Raw genomic sequence first — 9497 nt, 5'->3', positions numbered from 1 at the left:
TGACGACGGCCAAGCTTGCTGGGGCGCTGCCTGGACACCTCTGAAGTGTGTTGAACATGCCATAAGCATGCTGGGAATCAGGAGGAAACAGATAGAGTCCAAACAGTATGTCCTGAAGAGGCTTTCAGGGCACCAACACAAGGAGGCAGTGGAGGAGTCGGCGTGGATAGGCCCGTACTTTTAGCACCTGTTTCCAAAATAGGTTTCAGCCTGAGCATAAAATATGTTATTGTATGTGGTGTATTTATGAGGCTACTCATAAATAGAATACCGCCCCATGTCCACGGTGGAGGATTTTGGCCTGTGATTAAATGTGAGAACTTTCTTTTTACTTTTTCTTTTGATTTGGTTATTTATTCATCTAGTCTTTTATCACAAGGACGGCGAGGTCAAACCAAACCAGGAAAGTGCCCTTTTTTTCACACATGTACTTTTAAAGATAGGGAAGTGAGAAAAGTGTGCGTGTTTGAGTAAGACTTTTATCGCAGCTGTCAGAAGTCACCATGCACTTTCTCCAGCAGACAAAAAAGTGTTGTTTGCCCTTCTAGTCGGGACACAACCTACCCCTCCGTCGCTCAATACGGTAACGCTCAGCTTGTGATAATCTGCGCTCCGCTTCCTGTAGGAACACCAAGAACTTCCTCTCGCCCCCCCTGCCTGTGCTGCCGTACACCGACTAGCACTTCCTCCAGCAGGATGTTGTCTCTCCCCTCACACCCTCTCCTCTCACCCTCCAACCATTGACAGCTCGCTGAGAGACACCGCAGAAGCTACTGTTGTCACCGCCTGCTCTTTAAGACCCTCGCATGCCAATTTCTGTATTCATGACTGTAAAAGTACAGATAGATTTCTCCCCCAAAAGGAGGTTTTGAATTGCAAATGTGTCCAAATCAGTGGCTGGCAGAGCAGGGTAAGTGTTGGGACAGTATGGCGCTTATCTCCTCCCCTGTAAGCCTCCCATGTTGACACGCCGGTTGCCTGACTGACTCCACTCACTGACACGCCAAGCCCAATTCTGGGCTGGCATAATTATGTAACCCAGACCCTCCAGATTATTCAAATGTCACCCGGGAGTGTCATCTTGAATCTCCCGAGACCTGTCATGAACTGAATTGGAAATGGTTAAAAATGTCCACAGGAGTCACCACACCTCTCAACAACTCTCTCTCTCTCTCTCTCTCTCTCTCTCTCTCTCTCTCTCTCTCTCTCTCTCTCTCTCTCTCTCTCTCTCTCTCTCTCTCTCTCCCTCTCTCTCTCTTTATATCTTCTTCCTTCCTACTTCCCTCCCCCTCCCCTCGAACCCCTTAATCCAGCGGCGCAGCATCACCACAGCATCAGTGTTACCTTTGATGGGCCCGGATTAAAGCAAATCTCCATTCCTTTGGTGGATTTCAAACGCTGCCTGAACAATGATGCCAGCCAGGGGGAAGCTAATGAGGCCTGTTTTGGACTGGAAACCTGGAAATGATTTCAAAATCAACCTGATTAGGGTCGTAGATACCATCATGCACGTACCTCCGATAGCTGTCTTCCATCTCTGTGTCTGTGTGCGACTGTAGTTGGATTACTGTCTTGGATTTGTTTATCTCTAGATTGGCTCTTGATATCGTTGAAAATAACTACATTCATACCTGGATTGGATGTGACTCTCCAGTCAACACCTACAATCTCTACAGTCAACGTTGGTTCTCATCTCAATATGCACCGAATGCTTAATTTATGCAATGTTATTTTATTGAATATTTGGAATTTGAATATTTAAAATTAATCCAAACCTTTCCACTAGTAGTTGAAATATGGTACTTCTGGTTTAAATGCTCATTTTCCTTTTTTTTTGTCGGAAATGGATTCGACAACCTGATTTGCACCAACACAGTCAAACAGTACTAAGTCAGTGCCTAGGGTTACTTGTTTATCTACTTCAACCAATATAGGGTAGGTTACGATTAACCCCAAACTTTGGCAACAGATTTTTGTGTGCAAATGAATACATACTCATGGTTCAATTGTGCTGCAGTCTTGAAACCTATGTATGAGTACCTGCACCCTCTTGTGAGGCCCAGCTCCATGGATCCATGTGGGACACCCAGCCGTGCCCTCCTCTCGCTCCCAACCAAAGCTCAGCCTCCCGCCTCCCCCCCACCGAGAGGGGCCTATCTATTAGTGGGCTGGAGTATGAATGTGCCTTTCACAGGGCCTTAATGAAAAGCTTTGCCCCGTCTCTTTCAGTGCATTAGTGACTGACTCCCCTCCCTCCCCACCATGCACACCCATCCTCTTCCTCCTCTCCCCCATTCTTCTGTCTCTCTCCCCCCCTCTCCCCCCTGCCTTCTTCCCCGTCCCTCTCCCTGCACAGGGAGGTTGTCATTACAGGGCTGTTGACTCTGCGGCTTTAGGTGTTAGCTCTCTGTTGTGCGTTACCCATAGCTTAATTAAACATGCAAATCGGATCTATCGGCCACGTTTTAACCACCGCTCGCCGTGTCGCCATTATGTTGTGTCAGATATCCTGCTTTGAGTTTTCCTTAATCTAATTATATGACTCTGGCACTTTTGAACAAGTTCTCCTAACTTAAGGTGCATTAAAGTCGACACGCTCTTGATTGAGTGCTGCAAGGAGGTGACAATATGTTGCATAAAACGTGGTTGACTACCGCTAAATCTGCATACCCCGAAGAGCAGAGAGTTTGTTTTGGTGACAAAGGTGTGTCTAGATCTGAGGTAACCGTTTCATAGTCAATATACTGTTTCCAGTACAGTTTATGCATGGTTTGGGTCCCTCTGAATCGATAGGTTGTTGATGAGGGCCTTGTTGCTACACTATTCCTGTCCTCAAAGTGCTGCACCACAGGCAACTGAAGTTGCAATATAATTTACATCATTTGATTTAAAAGAAATTGGCAGATTTGGCTGAAATATGTCAGTAAGGGGAAGTCAAAGTTATCGTTCCCCAGAAATATCCACAAGGAAAGTTCTTCACCAATTTGATGTGTATAAACACTTTCAGTGGATAGTTTTTCTGCTCTAGCATTCTGTCAATTCCTGTTTGGCAAGTGTAAATGAATGATTTAATTAGCCGGCTAGTCTTGTGGAAGCTGCTGGAGCCAAGTCCAGGTTTAGCATATTTCAACAGATTGCAATTTTAAGCGAATAGCCAGAAATGTTGGCAGCTGATCAGTGTATCAAAAACATATTTTTCCGGGTAAAAGATACGCTCATTAACTGTTTTTAACCATATTTATATCTCTAAATCTCTATGATTTCAGCCCCTAACATTTGGCAATCAAATAACTATTCATCATCACAATGAAGCTAATCTGCTGGTGTAATGAATGTCCCACTGGTGTAATATTTCTCCAACAAAATGCAGGTAACCTAGTGCTTGTTTAAGTTTGTATCTATGACGTAAAAAATAAAAGTTAGAGCATAATTTCAATGGCTGCATTACACAAACATTAAGAATTGAATAAAGAGACCTTATGATGATTTATTTAATCTAATGTAGCCATACGTGACATTAAACATATTTTTCACCTGTGAATTACATATCCTTATACTGGTTTTTACATTGCACATTTATTTCATAAGTTCCCATTTCCTTGCCTCATTGTTTGGCGGTGCGAGGTGGCACTGGTTAGCTTATCGCTCACAGACCCTTCTGCTCTTGCGGCAGTCATCTGCCACTCAGACAGCCGATGTTTGATGAAGCTGTCTCTCCTACAAGCTTCCTGTCAGGGCTGAGCCCCGACCAGAGAGCACGCTAATCCTGTGTCAGAGGGATGTATAATGATATCTCAGGGCGCTATAGGATGTTTTACCCAGTATGGTGCCAGCTTCCTGGGCCTCCAGGGGTGCGCTCGACGGTTCCCTGGCCCAGCCACAACACCCCGATGCCAGCCGGAGCCTCTAGGCGAGCGGCAGGCTTGTAAGGCTTCACCTCGTCACTTGCCACCAAAGAAAACACAAAGCTGTGACACAAAGAGCAATTTCTTGGCCATCGGTTGTCATCGAGCTAATTGAGAAGGGAGGGTGTGTTTGGAGTTGAGGTGGCAGATGAGTCTATTTAGTGGTGGGGAGGGCTGCTACTCTGCTCCTGATTGGTGGAGGCCATGTGGGAGTAGGAGGCATTTGCGTCTATTTCAGAGTGTGTGTGTACGTGTGTGTGTGTGTGTGTGTGTGTGTGTGTGTGTGCACATGTGTGTGTGCTTGTGTGTGTGTGTGTGTGTGTGTGTGTGTGTGTGTGTGTGTGTGTGTGTGTGTGTGTGTGCGCATGCATGTGTCTGTGTGTGTGTGTGGTGTGTGTGTGTGTGTGTGTGTGCACATGAACGTGTGTGTTTGTGTGTGTGCACATTCATGCGTGTGTGCGCGTGTGCATGAATGTGTGTGTGGGGGGGTTTGTGTGTGTCTATGCACGCGTGTGTGTGTGTGTGTGTGTGAGTGTGTATGTGTGTGTGTGTGCCTGTGCGTGGGCTGTCTGTGTGGGGGGTAATCCAGGAGAATCTCCGCCTTTGAAGGGGAACAGATGTAGATTTACATATGTGGAGGGTCCCTTGCCTCTGATGAGATTAGCTGGTTGGGGTCTTTCTTCACAGCCACTGGAAGGTGCATATTTAATAAATGCCTGGAGCTAAGCAGTGCTGCTTGGGACTCGGCCCTATGAGAGTGGCAGGACAAAGGGAGAGGCAGCCCATGGCAGGCTGGCCCGTAAGGGAACAGGGCGGCCCACAGCTTGTGCTGGCTTCAGAGTGGGTCTGGGACACGGCTTTAAGGCTTTACATACAAACAGGGGAGTGCTTGGCCAGCCACTTGTCATCATCTCTTCCACCAGAGTTAATAAAGGGATTTGGGGCTTGTAGGCCTCATCTGCATGCTTGTTTGCTTGCTGGTGTCTGCATGTTCACGCTTTGTATGTCTGGCTCTGTGTGTGTGTGTGCGCGTTTGTGTGTGTATGTGTTTCTTTATGTGCGCACGTGTGTTTGTGTGTGTGTGGTTGTTTGTTTGTGTGTATCTCCATGCATGGGTATATGTGAGCACATGAGCACACATGTGTACCAGTGTGTTCATGTACCTAGAAGCCACCTAGAGAGTTGTTTCATTAATGGCACACGGATCGTACGCGTGTGTGTTTGTGGATTGCATGTTTATTATTATTAGCCAATAAGAAAAAAACCAGGTTCATAGAACATACTCCTTGTGAGTGGAGTTACATGGGAGGGGAACAGCCAAGCCTCGCATTATTCACCCCGGTAATCAGGGACCTCACAGACAGGTTTCTGTGCAGCATTATGCCTCTCTTGAGGCAGGTACAATTGTCAAGTCTTTGTTTACAAGGAGAACAAGTGTCCCAGCATCTCAACTACTTCCCTTTGGATTTAGAGAAGACACCAGAACAGGCTGCGTGATTTTTGATGGGATGAACCGTGTTTAGCACTAATGCTTGTGTGTCAGGTGTGTACGGTGGCTTATTAATGTTAAAGAGCGGCAGTTGACTTTTGTCAGTTTTTTCTAAACCAATATTGGTGTGCACATTTTTTGTCATGTAATTGTCAGAAAAAAAAATGTATGCAGCAAAATATGTATGAAATAAATGGTGTTGTTTTATTGCAATAACAGAAAAAATATATCCATAAGCATCCGAAATATTATTTTACCGCTGTAAATAAATAAAAAACTTTGATCTAGTTCTGTTCCCAGTCTCACAGTCACATTTCCTTTCATGAAAGGTTATTTTTCTGTTCACATCTTCCATTGTGTTCACAGATCATCCCGATGAGCTGCTCCTCGGCCACGAGGGAAGACACTCGTATTGTATAAGGTGTTGTTGAAGAAAGGGGTTTGTGAACAACGTACCACCTCCATACACACACACACACACACACACACACACACACACACACACACACACACACACACACACACACACACACACACACACACACACACACACACACACACACACACACACACACACACACACAACCTCTCCCTCCCTCGCCCATCTCCTCTGTTGATATTCTCTCTGGTATTTCCCTCCTCATTTGCGGTGGAAGTCAGTCCAGTCGGCAGGTCTTGATCGCGGCGCTCTCACAGGGAAATAAGGTGCAGCAAAGCGAAAAATAAAACCGAGAGAGAGAGAAGGAAATGAAAGAAAGCCAGAGTTTGGACCCTCTCTACGGCATAGCCCAAACCCTGGCGCAGGCCGCCATAATTCAAACATGTGTCTAAATACACTGTATTTCCAGCTAGCGAGGGTCTTCACCCTGGGTAAAGCCTTCCACAACACCGGGACTCCCAGGCCCAAGCCGAGATATGGAAGAGACTGAAGTTGTATTTTCTTCATTTTTTTATCCATTCCCTTTGAAAATGTATTAGTGAGAACAAACACACACACACACACACACACACACACACACACACACACACACACACACACACACACACACACACACACACACACGCACATACTCACACACACACACACACACACACACACACACACACACACACACACACACACACACGCACATACACACACACACACACACACACACACACACACACACATACACACACACACATTGGGCACGGGCGCGGTTGGCATGGGAACATGGGACTTGGGAGAGGAGGAGGAGGAGGAGGAGGAGGAGGAGGAGAGGGCTGATGAGAAGATCACATACAATGAATGTGGAAGATAGAGGAGGGAGGTTGTAAGAGGAAGCGATGTGGTAAAATAGACGAGTAGAGTAAGAGAGAGAGAGAGAGAGAGAGAGAGAGAGAGAGAGAGAGAGAGAGAGAGAGAGAGAGAGAGAGAGAGAGAGAGAGAGAGAGAGAGAGAGAGAGAGAGAAAGAGAGAGAGAGACTGAGGGCGTGCGTGAGAGAGGGCGCTAGAACGAGGAGGTGGGGGATAATGATGGGGAGACTAAAGAAGAGGAGGGGAAAGAGAGACGGGGATGGGGGGTCTCTAGTGAGCAGTCTCAGCGGATGTGGCAGTCCTCCATGGACTAACATATACAGACACCCCGGCTAATGAATCAGACCTAGCTGGTAGCAGGGCTACGGACTGCGTCATGTCTCTCTCTGGGCGCCCCAGAACAAAGCACAGCCGCCATTAATATTTCAGTGTGCTTTTTTATCTCCATGCTAACACCGCTCAACTCTTTCTTTTATTTATTTTTTGTTCAAAAGAGAGCAACACTTTTATTGGGGAAAGAGAGCGGAGTGGGATACGTGGGGGAGAAGAAAGCGAGACAAGAGTAAATGTAATAAAGGAGAAAATAAATAAAGGAGGGAAGTGAGAGAGAGAGAGGTTATTCCCTGGGAGGGGGGCTTCTTCAGCACTGCTCCGGCGGGGGACGACCTGATATCCAAATGACAGGATGGAAGTTGCGTTTACACACCAGAGCCAATCCCATCAGAATGATTGCATCCCCGCAGACGCTTTTTGATTCTCGCACCCTTGTCAAAGAAGGATGTGTTTCTGTGTCTGGTGTTATGTATGGATCCCACTGGTAGGATCGTCGAGTCATTTGTACTTTGAACTGGGATTTAAAGGTGTTGGTGACTTTAGTACAAGAGTGCTCTCCCTGAGACAGGCGGTGTGTGCCTGTGATTGTGTGTGTGTGTGTGTGTGTGTGTGTGTGTGTGTGTGTGTGTGTGTGTGTGTGTGTGTGTGTGTGTGTGTGTGTGTGTGTGTGTGTGTGTGTGTGTGTGTGTGTTTTATGGTTCCAGGTTTATACTGGTCCTCTTATCTGATGTTCTCACATCTGCGTTCCTCTGTGTGCGAATGCCTTAGTGCGAACAACATAACTTGTTTCAAAGCTAAACTCCTTTTTCTTTCTTTGCACTTTTCCTTACTTTATCAGTCACTTTATCTCCATCGTATTTCGTCCCATGGATGGCAAACAAGGAGAAATATATTTATTTACATTTTTTTCAATAAATTCCCCCTGCCTATTATTTTATATTTAACCACCTCTCATATACAATAAACCATATTTTTTGCATATGACAATGCACATAAACACACACACACACACACACACACAGAACATTAACACACACACAGACATCAACACACACAAACACTCACACACCTCTTAATCACCTTATACACAGAGGAAATCGGAGGAAACCACAACATTTATTATATATTATGTATTAACAGTAATTACTGGGTAACAATGGGATCGCTGAGCCACAACGCCAGGGAGAGATCCAACAGCCCAACGCGGAGGTCCTGCCAGACTGTCACACTCACACACTCACACACACACACACACACACACACACACGCACACACAACACACACACACACACACACACACACACACACACACACACACACACACACACACACACACACACACACACACACACACACGCACACACACACAGACACACACACACACATACACATATACACGTTAATTGTTTCTTTGTACCCAGAAACGGGGAATCAGCCCTCACCTGTGTACTGCCGTCAGTGGCAGGGCCCCAGGAGGAGATTGGGATCTGCGTGTGTGTGTATGTGTTTGTCCGTGTGTGTGTGTTTGTCTGTGTGCGTATGTGTGTGTGTGCGTGTGTGTGTACGCAGATACATGTGTGTGTTGGTTTTCGTTTGCATGCTGGCATGTGTGTGTGTACGCGCGTGCACATATGTGTTTTCGTGCACGTGCTTGTGTGTGTGTGTGCCTGTGTGTGTGTGTGTGTGTGGAGGGCTGAGGGGGAGATGGGACGGTGTTGGGCCAGCGGCGCAGGTGAAGGGAGCCATCAGGAGACCCCGTGGCGGCCGGCCATGCGCACTGGGCTGTGAAGACTCCATCGGAGGGAAAACGCCTGGCATCCTTTATTTATTTGCATCTGAAATATTTATCCGTCACACGGGCCGTTTTATAATGGGCCTGTCAGTCTCCGCTGCCCACTCAAGGGTGTGGACATGTTGCCCCCAGCGCCGGCTGTGGGTCTCCGGTGAATAATTGCTGGAATTTCACTTTTGGGAATGATGCACTCTGACCCCGGAGCTTGTTGTGTTTCTGCATCAAGAGAAAGGTAGAACGGTTTAAAGTATTTACCTCGCCCCGGCTCTTTTCAAGCATTGCACGCAAACAAACACACGCACATGCACACACTGGTGCACGCTCACACACACACCCACACACACATATGAAAACACACACACACGGAAACACACAGTTAAGGCTGAGAATAAATAATGCATCTCATGAAAACCCAATCAGGCTGAAAATCCCTGTCTTGCTGTACCTCTGAGCTGAGGGATAATGTGATGCTACGTGTGTCTCTCCTGATTCTAAGGAACCCGCCCTCCCCACACATTACCGGGGATTCTAATCTGGTGTAATCTCCTAAATGAGCGAACCCAGAGAGGCCCCGTGTGTCTGATTGCGAACGCAACACGACGAACGCTAAGTGCACAATGGGCGGCGATGTAGCCGCCATCTTTTTTAATTGTTTGATCGCCGCCGTCTCCTCTGAGCGGG

The sequence above is a fragment of the Gadus morhua genome, chromosome 14, assembly GCF_902167405.1.
Source record: "Gadus morhua chromosome 14, gadMor3.0, whole genome shotgun sequence".
NCBI classification, from domain to species: domain Eukaryota; kingdom Metazoa; phylum Chordata; class Actinopteri; order Gadiformes; family Gadidae; genus Gadus; species Gadus morhua.
Note: the sequence above shows the minus strand (reverse complement) of the source record.